At 37.8% G+C, this 18236-nt stretch overlaps 1 long non-coding RNA gene across 2 annotated transcripts; it reads right to left on the bottom strand.

Moving 5' to 3' along the window:
- Window positions 1–669: 669 nt before the first annotated feature.
- Window positions 670–18149, bottom strand: LOC111251425 (uncharacterized). 2 transcript variants are annotated; one of them, XR_015328473.1, is made up of 5 exons: window positions 16035–18149; window positions 7664–7796; window positions 3634–3732; window positions 2326–2582; window positions 670–1587 (listed from the first exon to the last, which is right to left on the bottom strand). It is a non-coding gene; the product is annotated as an uncharacterized LOC111251425 (long non-coding RNA). The 2 variants fall into 2 exon arrangements; XR_015328474.1 differs by lacking the exons at window positions 3634–3732; window positions 7664–7796; window positions 16035–18149 and adding an exon at window positions 3039–3547.
- Window positions 18150–18236: the final 87 nt, after the last annotated feature.

Genomic DNA, 18236 nt, shown 5'->3' with positions numbered 1-18236 from the left:
GCGTCCTTTGCTCTTGGTTGTTTTTCGTGGTGTTTTTTTTTGCGATTTGATCGACGAGAGATCAATCTACTAAACAAATAGTGACAACGCTTAGGTACAATCTCCTCCGGCTGGGTTAGTTTTATGTAACCACTATCATACCAAAAATATATTTGCTAGCTTTTCTCACAAGACCAATGAATGAAACCCATTTATTGATTATTAGTAAAAAAGTAAAATGCTACCACCACAAATACTGAACATTTATTCAGCGTGGGAACGAGTCTTGCCATTGGTCTAATTACGTTTTTTGATTGTCCCCGCATTGGCAGCCTTCGCTCAATGAGTAACTAGCTCTCATCACTGTGCATCTAGTAGGATATCGACGCTCGTCAGCTATCCCTAGTGTTCAGTCGTTGAACGAAGCGTAGAAGGCTAGAGAAAGTAAACTTTAACTTTTAACTACGTACATTTCCATCTACTTTGAAATCCATTTGGTTTCTTACTGGTACGTGTAATTAGGACAAGTCGTATTCTCCTAGATATATATACATATGAATAGAATACTGCTATTAACTATATATTACATAGCGGTATAGGTGGATGCGATGTTATCTATCCTACACCGCCGACTTTAATGGGTCAATGATTCATAATATAGTTGAAAAAATAAACACAGTCTCATCTGAAATGAAAAGCTTAGAACTTAATAGATTTTAGCATCATCGTGCAGGTAACCCTGTCGCCGACTGTACCCGTAACTTCCGCCCATTAATGCTATAGTAGAGCGCAAGTTATTATTATTAAATAATTATCATAATAGCAAAGATCGAACTCAAAGCTCTGTATATTTGTGTTACCAAGTCTAACGAAGCATATTTTCCCTATATATTTTCAAATTACGATCTGCTGAGTTTAACTGTCATTTACTTGCATTGCTTGATACAGTAAACGAATAACCAACCTATCCTTTTGTAGGGACCTTAGCCATGCAGTGTTTTATTCGAATTCCTATTGAATGATGACTACCACCCGTCATTTACTTACAACAATTGTTCGTAAGTATCGTCTCGTGCCACGTTATGTCTAGCTAAGCTAATATAACAGATTAGATGTCTGACTGAAGCCCTTTTCAGGGTCACATTTCCCTATGGTATTACTATCGCAAACAATTTACAAGCTTCCATATTGCAATAGATTTAAACTCGCACAATTCTGATTGGCAAAAGAAAATCTGCATATCTGAACACAGCACTCAGAGACTTCGTTTGTTTTATGAGAAGTTCGGCGCTCGGAAATGTCATCATTGCATGCAATATTCATAACGTTATTACTTCTGCACGAAGCCTCTATAATGCAGTGTCCTGCTGCATTGAACTGCTGTATTAATATCTTCTGGATGGATAGCCATCTTGTACGAGATCGGTTTTGTTGGGAAGGGCAGCGTGTCGGAATGGTTCGGCAGGCTGATCAAATGCGAACTCCCGTTGGGCTCCTGTTTTCATGGTGAATCTTAAATCAAATTAGGCATTGATCATCGATTTCTTTGCATATCGAGCGTCGTAGATTTTATTACTGAACTCTATAGGAATGGAGTAGTCGTGACCGCTGTAAGTGTAAGTCAGTTAACACATGGAATTAGGGAAAGTACATCAAGATGCTTTCATAATACTAAGCAGTTGGTAACCAATAGCAAATTAAGCGATCGGATTAAGTTGTAACTATCAGAATTCTTAATTGGCGCGTAAGACGTTTACTTATTTTATGGCAAAAGAAGGTAGACTGAGAACATGGGGTCACGGGCAATTGATGACGCAGTGTTTTCTTGAATTGGGTTTAACATATTGCATATTAAGTTAAATAAAGGAGGTACCCAACGGAAAGTTAAATAACGACGAATCGCTTAGCAACGACACACATCTGGGCGGCTTCATCTCTCGGCATTTACGCATGAAGTCGCTAAATAAGGTAAAAAAGGCCAACACCCAATCTACACCGAGTACCCAGACCGCGCCGTCCACTTGATGCAAGCCTACGATTCGGTGGTCCCCCATATGAACCTTAGGTTCTACAGTGCACTCGTTTCCTTGCCCTAGGGTTTTGTATCCAGCCTGCGTAGAATCCACATCGCATTCACCAAACGATTCTATATAGATAAGGAAATATACTTGTACGGACTTTTAGTTTTTTCTTTTTTCACCGTCTGCGCGCAATATTAATTAAATATCTTTAGCAAAAAAAGATTGACAGAAAAATACGGACTTCTACTTTGCATGACATGCATGGATAATTATTTGAAGACCATGAGTAAGCATTAAGCTTCTTGTTCTTCCGTTGAGCACATACCGTTCATTGAAACGTGCCATGTAGGGGAATCCCTTTCTGAGGGCGATGTGCGAGGAGTACTCGAAAAAGGCCTCTTTTGACACGTAAGAGTCGCAATGCTTCCTCTGGGATAAGGCCCTCGACACGAAGTACCTCAAGTGTATTTCCATCGGAGCTCGGTTACCTCACCGGATCCTTTTTAGGACGTAGTTGTCATTATTGGGGTCAAATTCCTTCATTCACTTGAGGATCTTAGTATGCATTTTCCCACTTTCCTCCTGAGATTGAGCGCGTAAACAAAGGTTGCATTAAATGTGCTGTTCCAAAAAAAGTGCATGCATTTCATATTATAAATTTATTATGATCAAGTTGACGACTCTCACGAGTCTTTCAAGGCGCGTAGAAACAGAGACAATTCTGCGAAAAAATTCAAATATTTCTCTACAGAATATGCCGTCTGCTATTTGCCTCCATAGTCTTCGACTGTCTGCGAACATCTCCCTATAAAGATTGCTATCAGTGTTTTGAGAAATATCGAATTTTTTTGACACCGTGAAAACAGCTTCTTGCCAGACATAATAACGGTCCAAAAGAAAAGACATGGAGCCTGTTTAAACAGATAAAAAGCAAAGTATCATACAAGAATAAATAGAAACAAGCAAACTATCTACACTGTATTGCTTATGACTGTGGATATAGAGCCGCTTCCAGAGTTTCAGGATTACTTTTCTTACGCCAAGTGTTTGTTTGAAAGCAGTTCCTCTCCAAGATTCCCAGTCCATCGTTCTTCCATAGAAGACAAGCTGAGACGCATAGACGAAGATGTATCGTACTTGCGGTACAATGTTGAATCGGCGACGAGATTACCCGAATACGTTGACATTGAAATAGCAACGAACGGCGACCAAAAACTAAAGAGTATGCGGCCAGATGAAGCTTCAGGAATATACGTACCGCCTTCAATGGCTCATGCATGTTCTAATACTGTATCATATCAATAGCTGTACTTAACGTTCAAACCATCCTAATCTACCAGTTAAAGTTACATATTTTGCATTTTAACCGTATTTTCGAGTCTTTCGGCATTGCTTTATACGGTTCGTTTTTACCACGAAGCAAAACGTATCCGCGTCTGGATTAAAATCTAAAGTATAACCTACCTATTCTATTACTGTTTAATGGTCAAACACCTTGCCAACGCACTATCACGGGGGCAAACTCACAATCACCTACGACTACCTAATACTGGCTAACCCTAATAGAGTAAATAATCATTTGTTATATTGATACCTATTGTGTAATTTATGATTAATAATTCTTCTGACTTACCTCGTTGTATTCGTAGAATCTTGAATTGTGATGGAGGCACCAAAGCATCGCTGGAACAATGAAGAGTGCCGTAAATGTGCACACCCACGTCTAGAACCACTTGATAAAATCACAATATAAAAAAAAATTGAAATTAATTAAATCAGGTCTGTTTTTTAGTTATAACGAATATTTTCCACGTGTAATACAGAATAGGGACGCTAATATAAACGTACGTCCCAGGCGAATGGCATGAAGGAGATAAACCTGTAGTTGATATGTGGCCACATTATCAAAAACCGTACATAGGTCTCCTCAGTGCCGATAGTCCAGACGTCAACGTTGTTTCGTAATGATGAACGGATAGAGGCCAACGTCGATTTTCTGCTGCCATAATACCACGGGCGAAGTTACCGTTGTGATCAGGCATACCTGGCTCGGGTTCGGGCGAAACGACCCATTTGATTTTACGCAAAAAAATAAGGAACCTCGGTAAAACGAGAGCGTGCATATTAAAATTTATTGACCAATCAAGACAAACAACGGAAAGATGAAATGCTTCACGCGCAGGCTGTAGGGACTGAAACCTGCTAGATTTGACCTACATCATTAATAGATCTCCAAAAAAATCACACACGTGAAATTAAGGTGACAGGCAAACACATGGATCATGTCTCTGTCCAAGGGTCCCGTTTACTTTCTTTTTATTCGTATTATGGCCATACTGGTCCTTTCCGTACTTGATCATAGTTACTGGTGAATAGTGCAGTTTGAAGATGTTGGATTTGTAATTAATGAATATACAGCTTTTCTACACTTGGCACAAGTAAGCAAACAACTATTAGACTTCTTTTATATTTTTGGTTTCATTGCTACTACGGTAATAACGTACTTATCATCTGTCTATTCTAGGTAGACATTATCCTGCTAGACTTAACCGTACATGAATAGTAATACGTTCCTTAAAAATAAACTAGAAGCACTTGTCAATGATTTATATCAGTTTATGCTCAGAAAAGTTGAAAAATGTGGAAAGCAGAATAGAAACTCCATACAGAGCTGAGTTTTCGCATGGTACACAAAGTAACAATCTTCTTATATCTGGTATTGGACGATTATGAAAATACGCATTAATAATTGGCCAATAGTAGCATAAAAAGTTCCGATGACAAAAAAAAAAAAACTTGCTCTAGCTGATTCCAGCCCTCTGGCGAATTTTGACCCATTCTGTGACAGATCTTAGAGACATTATCACAAGGTTCCGTCAAAGGAAGGTAAAGAAAGGTAAAAGCCTATAATATTGAATACCAATTTGGACTTTAGCAGTCTAAATTCCTCTTGGCTTGTAAGTACCGAGACTTTCCTTCTATTTCCTACCCGTAAAATAGTATATCACCAAATTAAACACCGATTTTCCATATGTCCGCACATCGCACAGGAAAAAACGGTTCCAACTTTACCAGCCCATCCGATGTAATGGAAGTTTGGTAGACAAGTTGACGTAAGGTGGCACTGTTATTAACCTTCTTCATTGATTTGCTCAGTCTTGGGCTTTTCCTAGTGAACTCTATAATTGTGCAACATATTGCATCATGTATTTAACTCACATGGTAAAACCCAACGCGTACAACAATGTTTATGCCGAAACCTCCTTTAAAGTGCGGTAGAAGATCTCTGTAGAATTTAGGTGCCTCGTTAAAGCATAACATTTTTAGTACTTAAGGGCACATGTAATAGCCCCTGGCTTATTTCATAGTGATATTTCATACTGGTAAACAGGTTTAATATGCCTCCAGTGAAAAATAATATATTTCCGGTTAGTCACGATGAACTAAAGTAGAAGAAGAAGCCACACAAGAACATATATTGGAGTTTTACACACAGAGCATTCTAATTCCTTCCGCGTCAATAATCAGGTCAACCAGACAATGTTAATGTAAAAGCTTTATGGATCAGGGGTGCCCAAGCATAAAGTTGACAAGATCAATGCCGATTCACCGAATCGGTACTATTGTGAATCGGTCAGCCAGTGATGTTTAAATTGGCTCATTCAAAGCGCCATGGAATTTTGCCACCTTCCCCTATATTTATAATACATTGACAACAATAATAACTGGTAGCATCCCCTAAAAATTATTGGAAAATCTACATGTTTATTCAGATTGCTGGCTATGCTAGTAGGTTCCAATTTGCGAACTCAGTCATGCCTAGCTAGCCTAAATATGATGGCAGGTAGATATCAACAAATGGTTTTTAGTGTCACTTGTTATACCTGTTAATGTTATATTGTTTATATGCTTGTTATCCTTATGTTGTTATAGTTATTGCCCGTACACCTAGTGACTCATATAATTGAAATATAATATTTCGTGGTTTTCATGTTCTAGTCGAAGTCCAACCGCTGACAGTCACATAATAGATCTGATTTAATTGACAAGCAAGATTTTTAAGATGATTTTTCGGCGGTTTACAATCAAGTTCAAAGATTTTATGAAAGAATATGTATCGCCTTTGTTCTTCCGAGAATTCTGCCCCGGGACCCCTTACGTCTGGTCAAGGATGTACAAGGAAGGTATTCAAAGAAAGATTATGGAACGTGTCCCCAGGCGATCGGATCTTTTCCGAAGTAGCACTGTTATACGAAATCTACGTTGATCTCCACCTTCCTGCTGACATTTTATTTCCTGCAAGGGGTTTTGCGATCTTTCGAACTTACGTCGAACACTTCAGATAACAGAGATATAACCTTCGTAGAAATGTAGAGATACGTTTCTACGCTCGGCTATTAGCTGCGACTAAAGAAAATACGTATTAAATTCTATAGTTTGTTTATAAGAATTGTTTAATGTTTATGGGAGATTATAAAGCAGCGTATTTTAAGAAAATCACGATACTTTAAATATGCCACCTTTACGTTCAAGTAAAAACCGGATCTAACATCCCAATCGGTGACGTGCTGAAGCCTCGGAACCGAACTAATCATTTTATAACTATGCATTTCGTAATTCGTGGGTGGACCGCACACGTTCATATTGCTTAACGTTTCCTATTGATGCAATCCAAGAAGTAGGTTATTTCAATACCTGGTACAATAATAGTTCGAACGAATATACACAGTTCAAGTTCTTACGATAATTTCCTGTTTACTTCTTCCGTCAAAGGCTTTGATCTTCAATATCTTTTGCATTTATGCCTTTTTTGATGTGATTGTTACAAATAAAACTACTGAAATTTTGTGCAAACATCGAGCAAAAGTTCGTACTTAGCTGTTCTAAATAAATAAGTAAGCACAAAAATAGAGCAGTAATTAGAAATATTTTCTATCGTTTCTTTCACATTTTAAATGAATAATACGTAACGAAGACAACTGACAACTGTCAGTTCGGACATGGGTAAGAAGCACGAAATTTGAGGATTAGTTTGGAACACGGAAGCTCGCTTCAAGGGGTTAGCCAGTTGGAAGCCTGATTGTGTTGGCACCTTCGGGGCAACTCCCGGTACTAGCAGCGACATCAGGTCGTGGCTCATGTGATCGCAGCTGTTTCTGTTTTCGGCTGTTGCCGACAACCGTCCTGCGCCCACGCACTATTCTCACATCCCCCGCGGCTGCGCCCTCTACAACTCTGTACGTGAGTGATTTTGTGTTTCTAGTACAACGATTTCCGGCTGGTTAGCTCCTAGTAGCTGCGCGCTACCGTCGACCGGTTCTGGCGCCATCCCGCTTTCGTCCGTCGTTATAGTACGTAACCGGAGCCACGGTCCGAATCTGGCAACTTCGTATGGTATATGGCCGCTTATTCTCCGTATGACACGTCTGGTCTGCCTCGTCCAAGATAGCGTCGCTAACTCGACCGAGCCTCCTGCCTCCGTGTCCCTGTTGCTTCTTTCAATGCCTTACAGTCTTACGTCACTCGCAATTGCTAGCGATTTCTTTGATGGTCGCCAGCCTACTGCGACAAGAATTAAAATATATGTATATACAATGTTTAGTTCATTTACCGAGCAATGAATGCAAATTCAGAGGAATAAAAAACACTATATAACTACGTACTATCATTTCCTTTCGTAGTGATGCTTAGTCTGGCTGGCTCGCTGGTTCTTTTTAGGTAAAACAATTTTGCCAAAGTTAACTGCCAGGGTGCGGTAGGCTCTCAGGATCTCCTCAATGTGGCAATGATGGTTACCTAAAACCAGACATGAACAGGACATATACAGAAATTACTGCAGAATATTTGAGCTTATTATAAGTCCGAAATTAGTATATAAATAAATTTGATATATAAGTACACTTTTATGATATATATGGTTTATCGTATGCTAAGCATAAGAAAATTTGGGCTTTTTCTCGCCTTACCAATATTATGCGAATGACTGACAAAAATATTGGCGTTTGTTCGTTACAGAGTTTTTTTTTCCGTGTTAATCAACAAGGAAGGCCTCTCGTTAGATATTTATTTTCCTTTTATATTAGCAACATGGTTTTGCTTTCACCTTAAATCAATTAAATTCAAAAATACATTATACTGTTGCCTTTTATGCACACAGTAGGACACTTACCAAGGCTAAAAACGTTATTACAATAATATTGACTTATAATACACACAATCGCACATAATTACCGGTCGACCAACGAATCTGTATTGTACATGCTCAAAATACCTAAAAATTCTAAATAAAGGATTATAGATAGTTAGGGAAGAGAATAATTAATCTTCTTAAGGTAAAGAAGGTAAATTTTTTACCTTCTTAAAAAACAGATTCAATTGTGTACACTCATATTTTCACATAAAATAGTGTTCAAACATAGTTACTGGGCACATTTTCTGGATATATACATTCGGATTAAGCAGGAGAAGCTTTCCTTCGGGTCCCATTCCTTTGAGGATGTCGTCCTTGTCATTAGTATCATCCGCAGTGCAAGAAACTATAAACTCTCCTAAAGTTATGAAGCACTGCCATGTTATAGTGTTCTAAAATGATGCTAAATCCAATACACCCTTACTAACGAGTAGTCGATCTATGAGCAAATTTACGAGTAAAATACTTCGAATAATTTGCATAAATCGAATTTCTTTGCTTTTTCAGGTGAGATCTAGCTAAGCAGAAATAAATGAGGCAGTACGACGCAAAAAGGCCACAATCAGTTTATAAAAGCTTTGGCTTTTTTAAGCCTTTAAATTTTTACCGTGTGTAATGTACAGTAACGGACATTGTGAAACAACAAAAAAATTGGCTGTTCTCCCATTTTTTCCCATACCTTTAGAGTGGCTTTTATTTCTTAGGCCTCCGACCTTTTCCTTTCAATACTTATACAATTTTTTACGAGGAATACTTCATGTTTGTCACGGATTAATCGTAAACATTTTAGTTTGCTTTAGTTTTTTTTCTGTCAGATTTTTTTGGAATATTTCGTATAGCTATGCATTCGAAAGTGAATGATTCCCACAAATTAACCAGACTTTAATAAACTAAATAATATAATAAATAATAAAAAAAAATAGAGCTAAAGGGAGCTCTGCTATTCTGGAATGCTGCAATTGCCTAATTAGATATAATGTTTACGATCTACAAATGGCGTAAATAAAATGTTTTATGTAACTATTTTTCGTCTAGAGCTGATTAGGAAACGTAGGAGATCGTAACAATATATAATACCATGCTCGAGATGGTGGCAGCTGTGGACTGGTGTGATCCGATGTTTTAAAAGGCCGCACATTTGTTTACAAATTTAAAACACTCTTGTAGATAACTGCGCCTGTACGAATAGCTTATTCGTGATAGGTTCTCTGAAAGAAAAGGGTTACGAGAACTGATGGGCCACGGTAGTATTCTAGAATAGGCTCACAATTAAGAGAATGTTCGAGCATTAACAGATGTTTATATGCGTTCATTAAAGCACGAGTCATCGTCGCAATATAGATTATTTACGGCCGTATGAATGATGCTAAACTGTATATAGGTGACTCACTTGTCTCAATCCATCGAACTATCATAGGCAGTTGACCTACTGTTACGGATATACTTGATGTATGCTTTACTTAACCCGTTTAACAACGTATCTCATACGTCTGAGAAGTTGTTGTATGAGATTCTATATAGGCTGAATTGGCCTACCACTATTGTTGCACGGTAAAATAAAAACTCCATTTAACAAAAATCAATCTTAGCCAAGTCAATGAGGAAGTTCGGCTGCTATTTTCTCCACTGTAAACGATTTCGACGAGAGTTCAGCGAACACAACCTAATGATAAATCGCTTCTTTATGTCCGGATGGCGACTCAACCTGTAAGCCTACTTCGATCTCTCTATTTAACACAGTATTGTCGGCCTTCACGAAGTATTCCCACTTCATTGAAATCATGTGAAGTACATCGAAAAGGCGTTGTACTCAACTAAGCTCATTATAATTGCTAGAGATATTCTATTTGATGATTGTACATAGAAGGTATTTCCCGATCTTTTTCAAACTCTGAGGAAGCTGCTTCAAAAGCCATAACGTGTACGTGTTTAGCCTCGCAGCCACGCATCGTCTACACGCGTCTTTCCGGCTGGCATTGGTAACATTTTATTTCTCCTAGAAGACATTTTGCTTTTTTTTTTTCTTTCTCTCACCAAACTAATTTCTAGATGTATTACGTGAATAAGTTTTATATCTTCCGCATCATTTGCGCCTATACAGTTAGTTTGTTTAAGATTGCCTTGTCATTGGTTTGAGCCATTGTTTTTCTCCTGTCATTTATTTTAGGAGCACCGCATGTCAAAAGATTTAGACGTGTACTGGAATTCCTCACTGTGAAGACTCTCATTTTTGTAGGAGAGTTTCCGCAAAGTTATTTTATGATTTGAAAGTGCCATCGAGGCTATCAATTTCGCTGCTTTCTCTGCCGTCACCGGTGAAGAAAACCTTGATTGCCTGATACCAAATATGAAGCACTTTTACTAATGTTTAAGCTTGCTTCAGTACTGCTTAAGTTTTGCACACTCTTCATTGAGACGCACCCTATAACGATGTAACCATATTGACCACACGCTCGGTGATGATGCTTTGCCTATGCCATTGGCGTCATTATAGATCTCTGTAGGCGACTGGACGTACCGGATTGCTTTCATAATATCCGTGAGAAATTCAGTTTACCGACAGACAAGGGTTCAATAACACAACGGAACTGTATTGGGAAGAGGCGGACTTCGATGGACGTACAGCTTTCGAACATGGCTTTCATCTAGAGAAAGACAGGCATAATAGTAAGAACATTTTAGAAACAAATTAGCGAAGACCGAACGCGACAGAACTGTGCACATACACAGTCTTTAAAAGAATATGCAGCCTATTTCTAGGAGTCTAATTGAACTTGATCTTGCTGGGTTTGTCTGGAAATTTTCCATCAAATATATTAAACGGCGTGGCAACCAACAAGCAGTTGCTAACCTTAATAGTTATTTCTTCTTCTCCGTAATTCCTTACTCTACTTAGACCCTGGCCGTTATTTTTGGTGGTCGCCAACGTTGAGATTTGAGCCATCGTAGCTGTATGTTTCTTAGTTCATAGGAATCATGGCAACGCATTCAAAGAAATGTACACTTAAATTCAAGTTAGTGGGCGCACGGAGTTGCGCCACTTGTTGAACACACGTGAAAGTTGTAAGTAACTATCGTATATTCAGTGTTTGTATATTATCTCTCAAACAGCTTTAATACATTTGAGTCTATACATGATCGCTGAAAATAAGTAATATCAGTTTTACTTAAAAAGCAATTGTATGTTCACACGTAAACACTATAAGATTAATTCAGTACGTATATTCTTATGGGGTATTCAGCTTCATGTCAGACAAGCCGTACAGCAAAAAGCAATGAGACAATGCCAAAGTTCTCAATTAAGCATAACGAAACTGTCCTTGACGTTGATTGTTCGTTAATTCTAAAGTTTCCCGTATAAATCTTGTTTATCAATACATTAGCCAATCAGTATAGTCTGGCACTTGCTAGTCGTGTTAGTCTAAAATAGCCATAGTTAGGTCTGCTTCATGGGAGAAAATATACGAAAACAGGTTGTCTAAATCGAAATCTGCCGTTGGGTTCCTCAATGAGTATGATGGTATCCCTCTAGCGGGCCAAGGTCCGCTAACAAAGGAGCGATACCAGCGACGTAGTTAGACACGCGGACTCTAAGAGCGAGCCTTGTTGTCCCTGCATCCAGATTCAAACGGCGACAGTATGCAGGCGTGAACGTGATGAGGTAAGTGTTTCGACTTAGTAATAGGGGTTGATTCGCAGTAATGATGAAATGCTAATTTTGATTTTTGTACCAATCTTCCGCACTGAAATTCCGCACGTATATATTAACCACTGCCCTACTGATCGGAAAATGTATAGATTTCATTTGCTGCCATACCTCTAGCAATAGCTGATGCATTTAAAAATTTAGTCTCCATACATCGTACAGTATTTAACTCACTTATTGCATTTTTTTTTGCAAAAATAATTCCTCGTTCGCTACCAGCCAGTAAAAGCAAATTCTAAAGCGTGTGCGGGAAATCTATGAGGATAGGCTGCTTATATTCGAGTAACTGAAGTATCGCCGTAATCGAAAGTGGGGCGTAGGTCTACTTACGTTTCTCGGTGAAAGCCAACTGACTGAAATAGTTGAAGTTGAACTGCAGTATCGGATGGAGAATTCGCAATAGTTACTTAGTTAGTATTAGATCACTTAAAAAGTAATATAATGTCAAGTTAATCGATCGCTCCGCATAATCGAACTCGAGTGCAGGATTTTAATTGTAGTCTAAATGGTAATTCTGTGAACTCTTTTGGCACAAAAAGTTTGCAGTTCCTTCTTATTATTATTGAGATCTCTTCCTGGAGTATTTTATATTTTGTTCGATTTTTTCGCTGGGCTTTCCACGGTTACGGGACAGTAGCAATTCACGTCGCGCACCAAAAATGATTTTACGACATTCTCAGGTTCCGTGTCAACAATGAACTAACAAGAAAAACAATTTGATTCGTTATTATCTCAGAAAGTAGATAAGCATTTGCCTTGAGAGATCCAATCAATCAAGCTTGAGTCAAAATTCCTATTGGCGTCACAAGTGTAACCTAATCTCTAACCAGGTGGATTATGAAGATGGTCAAATAATGGTAAGCGACACAACTGAGAAACCTAATGCTGCTTTTATAGTTGTGCCATAAAGTATGACGTTTTCTTTTGTATAAAAATTAAGCTAGCTGATAGCAGCGAGTCTTATACAGACAAACAACTTGATATTAACAGCCTTGTTCAGTTAACTAAAGGTAAAGGGAAAATAAACAGTTACAAACCAAGTCTTTTTTTAAGATTCGGATGGTCGTAAATTTGACAGCGATTGTGAAGCATTTCCATATGTTTGTTGATTTCTCTAAGACTAATCAACGTCGGATCCTGAATGAAGACTCCTATGAAGGTTGAGCACATGAGTATTATGGACGACAATAAGATTGCTAGAGTATGAACTGTAGCCAACAGGTTGTATTAATGTATCCTGCTTTTCCTCTTTACGAAGTGAGCTTGTAATTAAGAGCATATACGTATAAACAGATTTAATAACGACATCATCTTCGAGGACGATGAATTCACTAAAGTTGCCTATCCCGTAAAGGCTTTGAGGGAAGGTACCGTTAAATGTGAGTCGTCGATGTTAGAGCCGCGTCTTCTTGCGCTAATTCCTTATTAACTGGTAATTCACATGCAGCCTATTATGACAATTAAAATTCAAAAACCGCAATTGACAAAGCTTAAGATAGATAATGTAAATTTAGTTCTAGTTGAATATATACCCTAGATAAAATATTTTCTAACATTTAATTTTTTGATGTTTCAAAATTTCATGGAGAACTATTAATAAAATAAGACATAATTTCACTTTCTATGTATTTTCGATGTCGACAGTTTACAGGTCAGTCCTCAGATGTAGCACGAACCGACTGAATTAAAACGTTTATCTATAGAGTAAATAAAGTTCTCAAGCAATTCATAGGGTTTAATCTTAATAGTTTCGTCTATTGAACCCTATCGCTTTGTTCTATCCATAGATGAATTGATACTTCGTGTTCTTAACATACGTTCGTTCTGGAAGCGGTACACTATTTCCGCCTTTCAGCTCTCGCTTGGCGCCATTTCCGAATTGTTGTATATTTCAATTAAATGACACAAGCTTCCAAATATAGAAATGCTAAAATTGTATCTAAGGTCAACTTTGGTGCTTTGTTTCTGTAAAAGGCTAAATGCAATCCAAATCAAGAAAAAGAGTCTAGGTTGCATGGAGCCTGTAAAAGGTCCGACATTGAAGAAGCTACATTTGAGCCTCCATCAAAGTGTAAAAAGTATCTAATAGGCAACGATTAAGTCAATCGAGCCAATCAATTTATCCAAAGTTGGCCAATCATCAGTAGATCAACAGAGCTCTCACGACCGACCATCTTCTGAAATTTGACGAGGATAAGTCTCTTCTGGCAAAAATGGCAGTGACGAGCGATGAAAAAGGGTAAGTTATCATAACGTCACTCAAGGCAGGTTGAGGCGATTAAAGTGTAAAGGTTCCCTTTAGGCAAGAGCTAAAACCGGATCTTATTAACAAAGGTACTGTTGTGAATTTAGTGGAGTTTTTGGAGACCGCTTTTCTAGAAACTTCCCTTAGGCAACCGAAGCATTACCCCAATTGACCGCTATAAATAGCTGTGCGGTTAAAGGCAGAGCATCCAAGAAAAATCAAATCTTAGCTGTCTCTAGTGACAAGCCAAAAAAATAAACATGAGTGAATTTAAATGGGATTGCATCACCTACTCAGAGTCGAGACTTTGTTCTTCCCGATCACGACCTTTCCCGATTTTTGCTAAGATCCTTTAATAGAAAGGATCGTGCATCTTTGGAAAGTGCAAAAAACTATTTTGACTAGTTTATCGCAAATTATGATATTGACTCGTCGAACTTAGAATTGAAAAGCTGTCTGAAAGATGGACGAGGGCCATCGCTAACAACGGCTAATGCAAAAGAGGACTTTTTTTATTTATTTTATTTATTTAGGAAATTAAGCGCAACTAATATAATGATCCGATATCTTCAAAGAAACGCAAATGGTTAAATGTTATGGAAACTCTCATAACTGAACTTTTAAGAGCTTCGTAAAGACCCTTACGATAATAGAAATTGCTGAATAGTACACTTAACACTGATAGCGAATTGTTTAATTTTGTTATTGCAATTTTATCTGTCAGGTGTATACAAATAGAGTTAAAGTTTTCAACTTTCAATCCAAAGATTTATTCCGGACGGATTTACTTACTATTTTTATATTAAAAGTTTCAGTCCGAATTACGGTGCACAAGTGGTACTTTTTTTAATATTTGCATTATAAAATTAATGCGTTTGTGTATTCAGGTCAAATGATTCGAAATCTTAAGAACGCAGTCTATTGTAATTCCTGCCGGCATTCCAAATTATCGCACCGATACCCTATACCCAAAGGGAACAGTCAACAGGACCTCCGATAGCAATCCATTTGGTTTGGAAAGAGGTTAGGATAAACGACAAATGGAAAAATTTATTTGAAGATGCCATCCCATTCAAACTCGCTCAAATATATATAAGGATTTACTTAATCTTTTAAAAATGGATATTCTACCTAATGATATTTGGTGCTTCCTTCGGTAATACATTTCAAAACGGACTAAGTAGATTATATATAGACCTAAAGTGAAACTTATTTTCATTTTACGGTCCTCTCGATCGATAAAATAAATTGGCTTATTATAACATACTTTCTTTTAAGCTCTATGTACTAGAATATTATTTCACGTATCGCGTGTGTCTATAGGCTTAAAATAAATGACGGAAAAACGTATAAAAAAACGCAGACTAGAAGTCTTTTGAATTAACTTTAACTTGTTTAAATGACAGATTTAACTATATGAAAAAATTATGAAATACAACACGCTATTAATGCCCCTCTTGGGCACGCACAGCCCACACAATACATGCTAGCTACCTTTACATTGCAGTTTGCTTTACGGATGATATAATATATGTTTGTTTTGTGCTTCATTGCTGTTACTTCTATGATGTCGGTGTCAATTTGTGTGCAAGTGTGCAAACTCGGGATTTTCTTTAATAATTTTTGTTTGTTTTTCTTTAAAGGCACGATCCAGGGAATCTTGGAGATGTTATCTCTTCCTAAAGACTCCTTCGACAAGAGGGTGTAATTACCCCAAACAATAGGGTAGTTTGAGTGATGGTTACTATCGCGCTAGCATTAGAGTTTAGTACAATAATAATTGTGCTCAGTATTGAAACACCGCATGATAATGAGGGCAACATACATTTAACAAAATTTATTTTATTAAGTAGCTGTGAAAACTGAAGGTTACAAACAAACGTAAGTACGTACCTGGGTTAAGTTCGAGTTGAATTTTCTGGCATCGTCGGCAATAGTCGTGACTTCGATAAGGATCTTTCGTTAGCTTTTTTCACATTGACAACAGGCGAGTCCGATGTTAAATTTGTTTTCACGGCTGACGTTTGAGCTAATGAAGGTTCAGTTTGGACTTCTTGTGTCTGCCAGGCTCCGAATAAAATCAGTGAAAAAATGAAAACGTGTGTCGGCTTTACCCCAAAATCCATAGCGGCTTCCGCTTATACAATTTGTTTTATGGTTTTATGAGCGTCACTGTAACGTGAAGTGGCTCAAATAAGGGTCTCGTCGATATAGTCTGAATCGAAGTTTTTGTTAGTCCTCATCGAGGTCGACTTTTGTTTGCTCTTCCAGCCGTCTCCGTTGAGAGGAAGGAACGGTAGGTGGGACTTGAAGACGCAGGCGGAGCCACGGCCACGAAAAAAGGCCATGGCACAACGATCGATGGTCAAGACCTCCTTTTTGTCAAGCAAACTTTCTTTTTGCTACAGTTAGAATAGAAAAACAGTTTTAACCCTAAGGAGATCAGCCTTGGATCTAAGCCAGTTCAAGAATGCATAGAGCGTTTTTACTGTTCTGGCGTAATCTACCAGTCAGCGTGAATACGCGCACGTTCCCGGAGCATTTCAGACTATACAAATATTCACTGATGTTCAAAGCACGTCAACTCAGACACATTACCTCTAAAGCTGTTCGTGTTCTGTTTGATTTCCTTTGCTATATGGAACAGCATTTTCTACTGTAAGTGGAAGAGCTTATAAAGTATTGCCTGCTCATTTTACAAATTACTAGAAGACGTTCCAACAAATGAAGGCTGCAGAAATTTTAAAAGGAGACTGATTGCCAAATACCATATGCAGACATACGCAGAAATAGGAACAACAAAGGCATTAAAATCAAAAACTGTATTTTCTAATTATAGCAATGTCTTTGCTATATTTTGTATATTCGACATACAAAACTTACTAAGTATCCTCTTCATTTACAATATTAATTTGAATGTTTAATTAAATAATAATAAGGTTCTATGTTAAACTGTATATAATAACTGTATATATAAACTGTACATCCATGCTTGCATTAATGTCTGCATATCACGGTGGACGTTCCATATAGCTATTTCTTTAATATACTCGATTTGAATCACTTAAGGTTTGAAAATGTCTCGAGTCACTAGCTATTTCATAACAAATAAGATGCAACTTGACGATGGTAAGTTGGCATCAAGGGAACATGCGCCTAATCCAACTGATTCAAACAATGAGTATTATGCATTATTGCGTATAGTTTTATGCGGAAAAAATGTATCACATTGTATTTAACATAAACGTGATAAAAGTATTGGTGGTTTTATACAGGTTTCAACAGGCATCAATGACGCCCTTCAGCGAGTAGGTTTTACAAAAGTGAGCTTAAATCCGAATGACCCCCATAGTCAATGCGAGCGGCATCAGATGAAGGCAATGCTGCTTTTTTTTTGAGATAAGTCCTTTAGTTGCTCGAATGAAGATAGAATAGCAACTTAAAGTATATGCACTACTGCTATGAGGTACGCACGCTCGACCTCGTAAACCCGCAGCCTCTACATGCATTCCTTTACCAATAATTCCAAAAATTATTTTCCAAACTTTCCAAAATTCCAAAAATTATTCCACAAACGAAGCGCTGCTATATAGATTTAAAGACTTACCGTGTGTAAAACTAGTTTATAAAACCTGCCTTGTCGTCGCCTCTTGGACGCTTGAAGCACAACCTAACCTAAAATGAATGTGTCGAAGTTTTGGTCCGGTATTGTGGTTAAACACTACACCAGTTGCTGCTTAGATATATCTACGTCAACGAGCTGTGTATTTTTAGGCTAGAAGCATACAAAACGAGCTCGATCTGTCGACCACTAACGAACTGACGTAACAAAGAGAAGTCTTCTTCAAGAACAAAGCGAGCTAAAAGTCTGCTGTGTAGCTTATACTTTTAGCAACGTATGTTAATGAACACTGATTTGCCTTTGCTGGTCACGTTGGTGATGTGAGCTGGCTACCAGATGTTTGATGAACACTTGAAAATTCTACCCGCCACACTGTGGAATAGTGTCCTGTAGATGCTGACATATTCAATTAGCGTTACAAAATTCTGCATGACAACCAATCGATGGGCTAAATATTATTATCAACTATTATA

Source organism: Varroa destructor, unplaced genomic scaffold, assembly GCF_002443255.2.
Source record: "Varroa destructor unplaced genomic scaffold, Vdes_3.0 BEIS01000005.1, whole genome shotgun sequence".
In the NCBI taxonomy this organism is placed as follows: domain Eukaryota; kingdom Metazoa; phylum Arthropoda; class Arachnida; order Mesostigmata; family Varroidae; genus Varroa; species Varroa destructor.
Note: the sequence above shows the minus strand (reverse complement) of the source record. Positions and strands in the feature narration are given on the sequence as shown.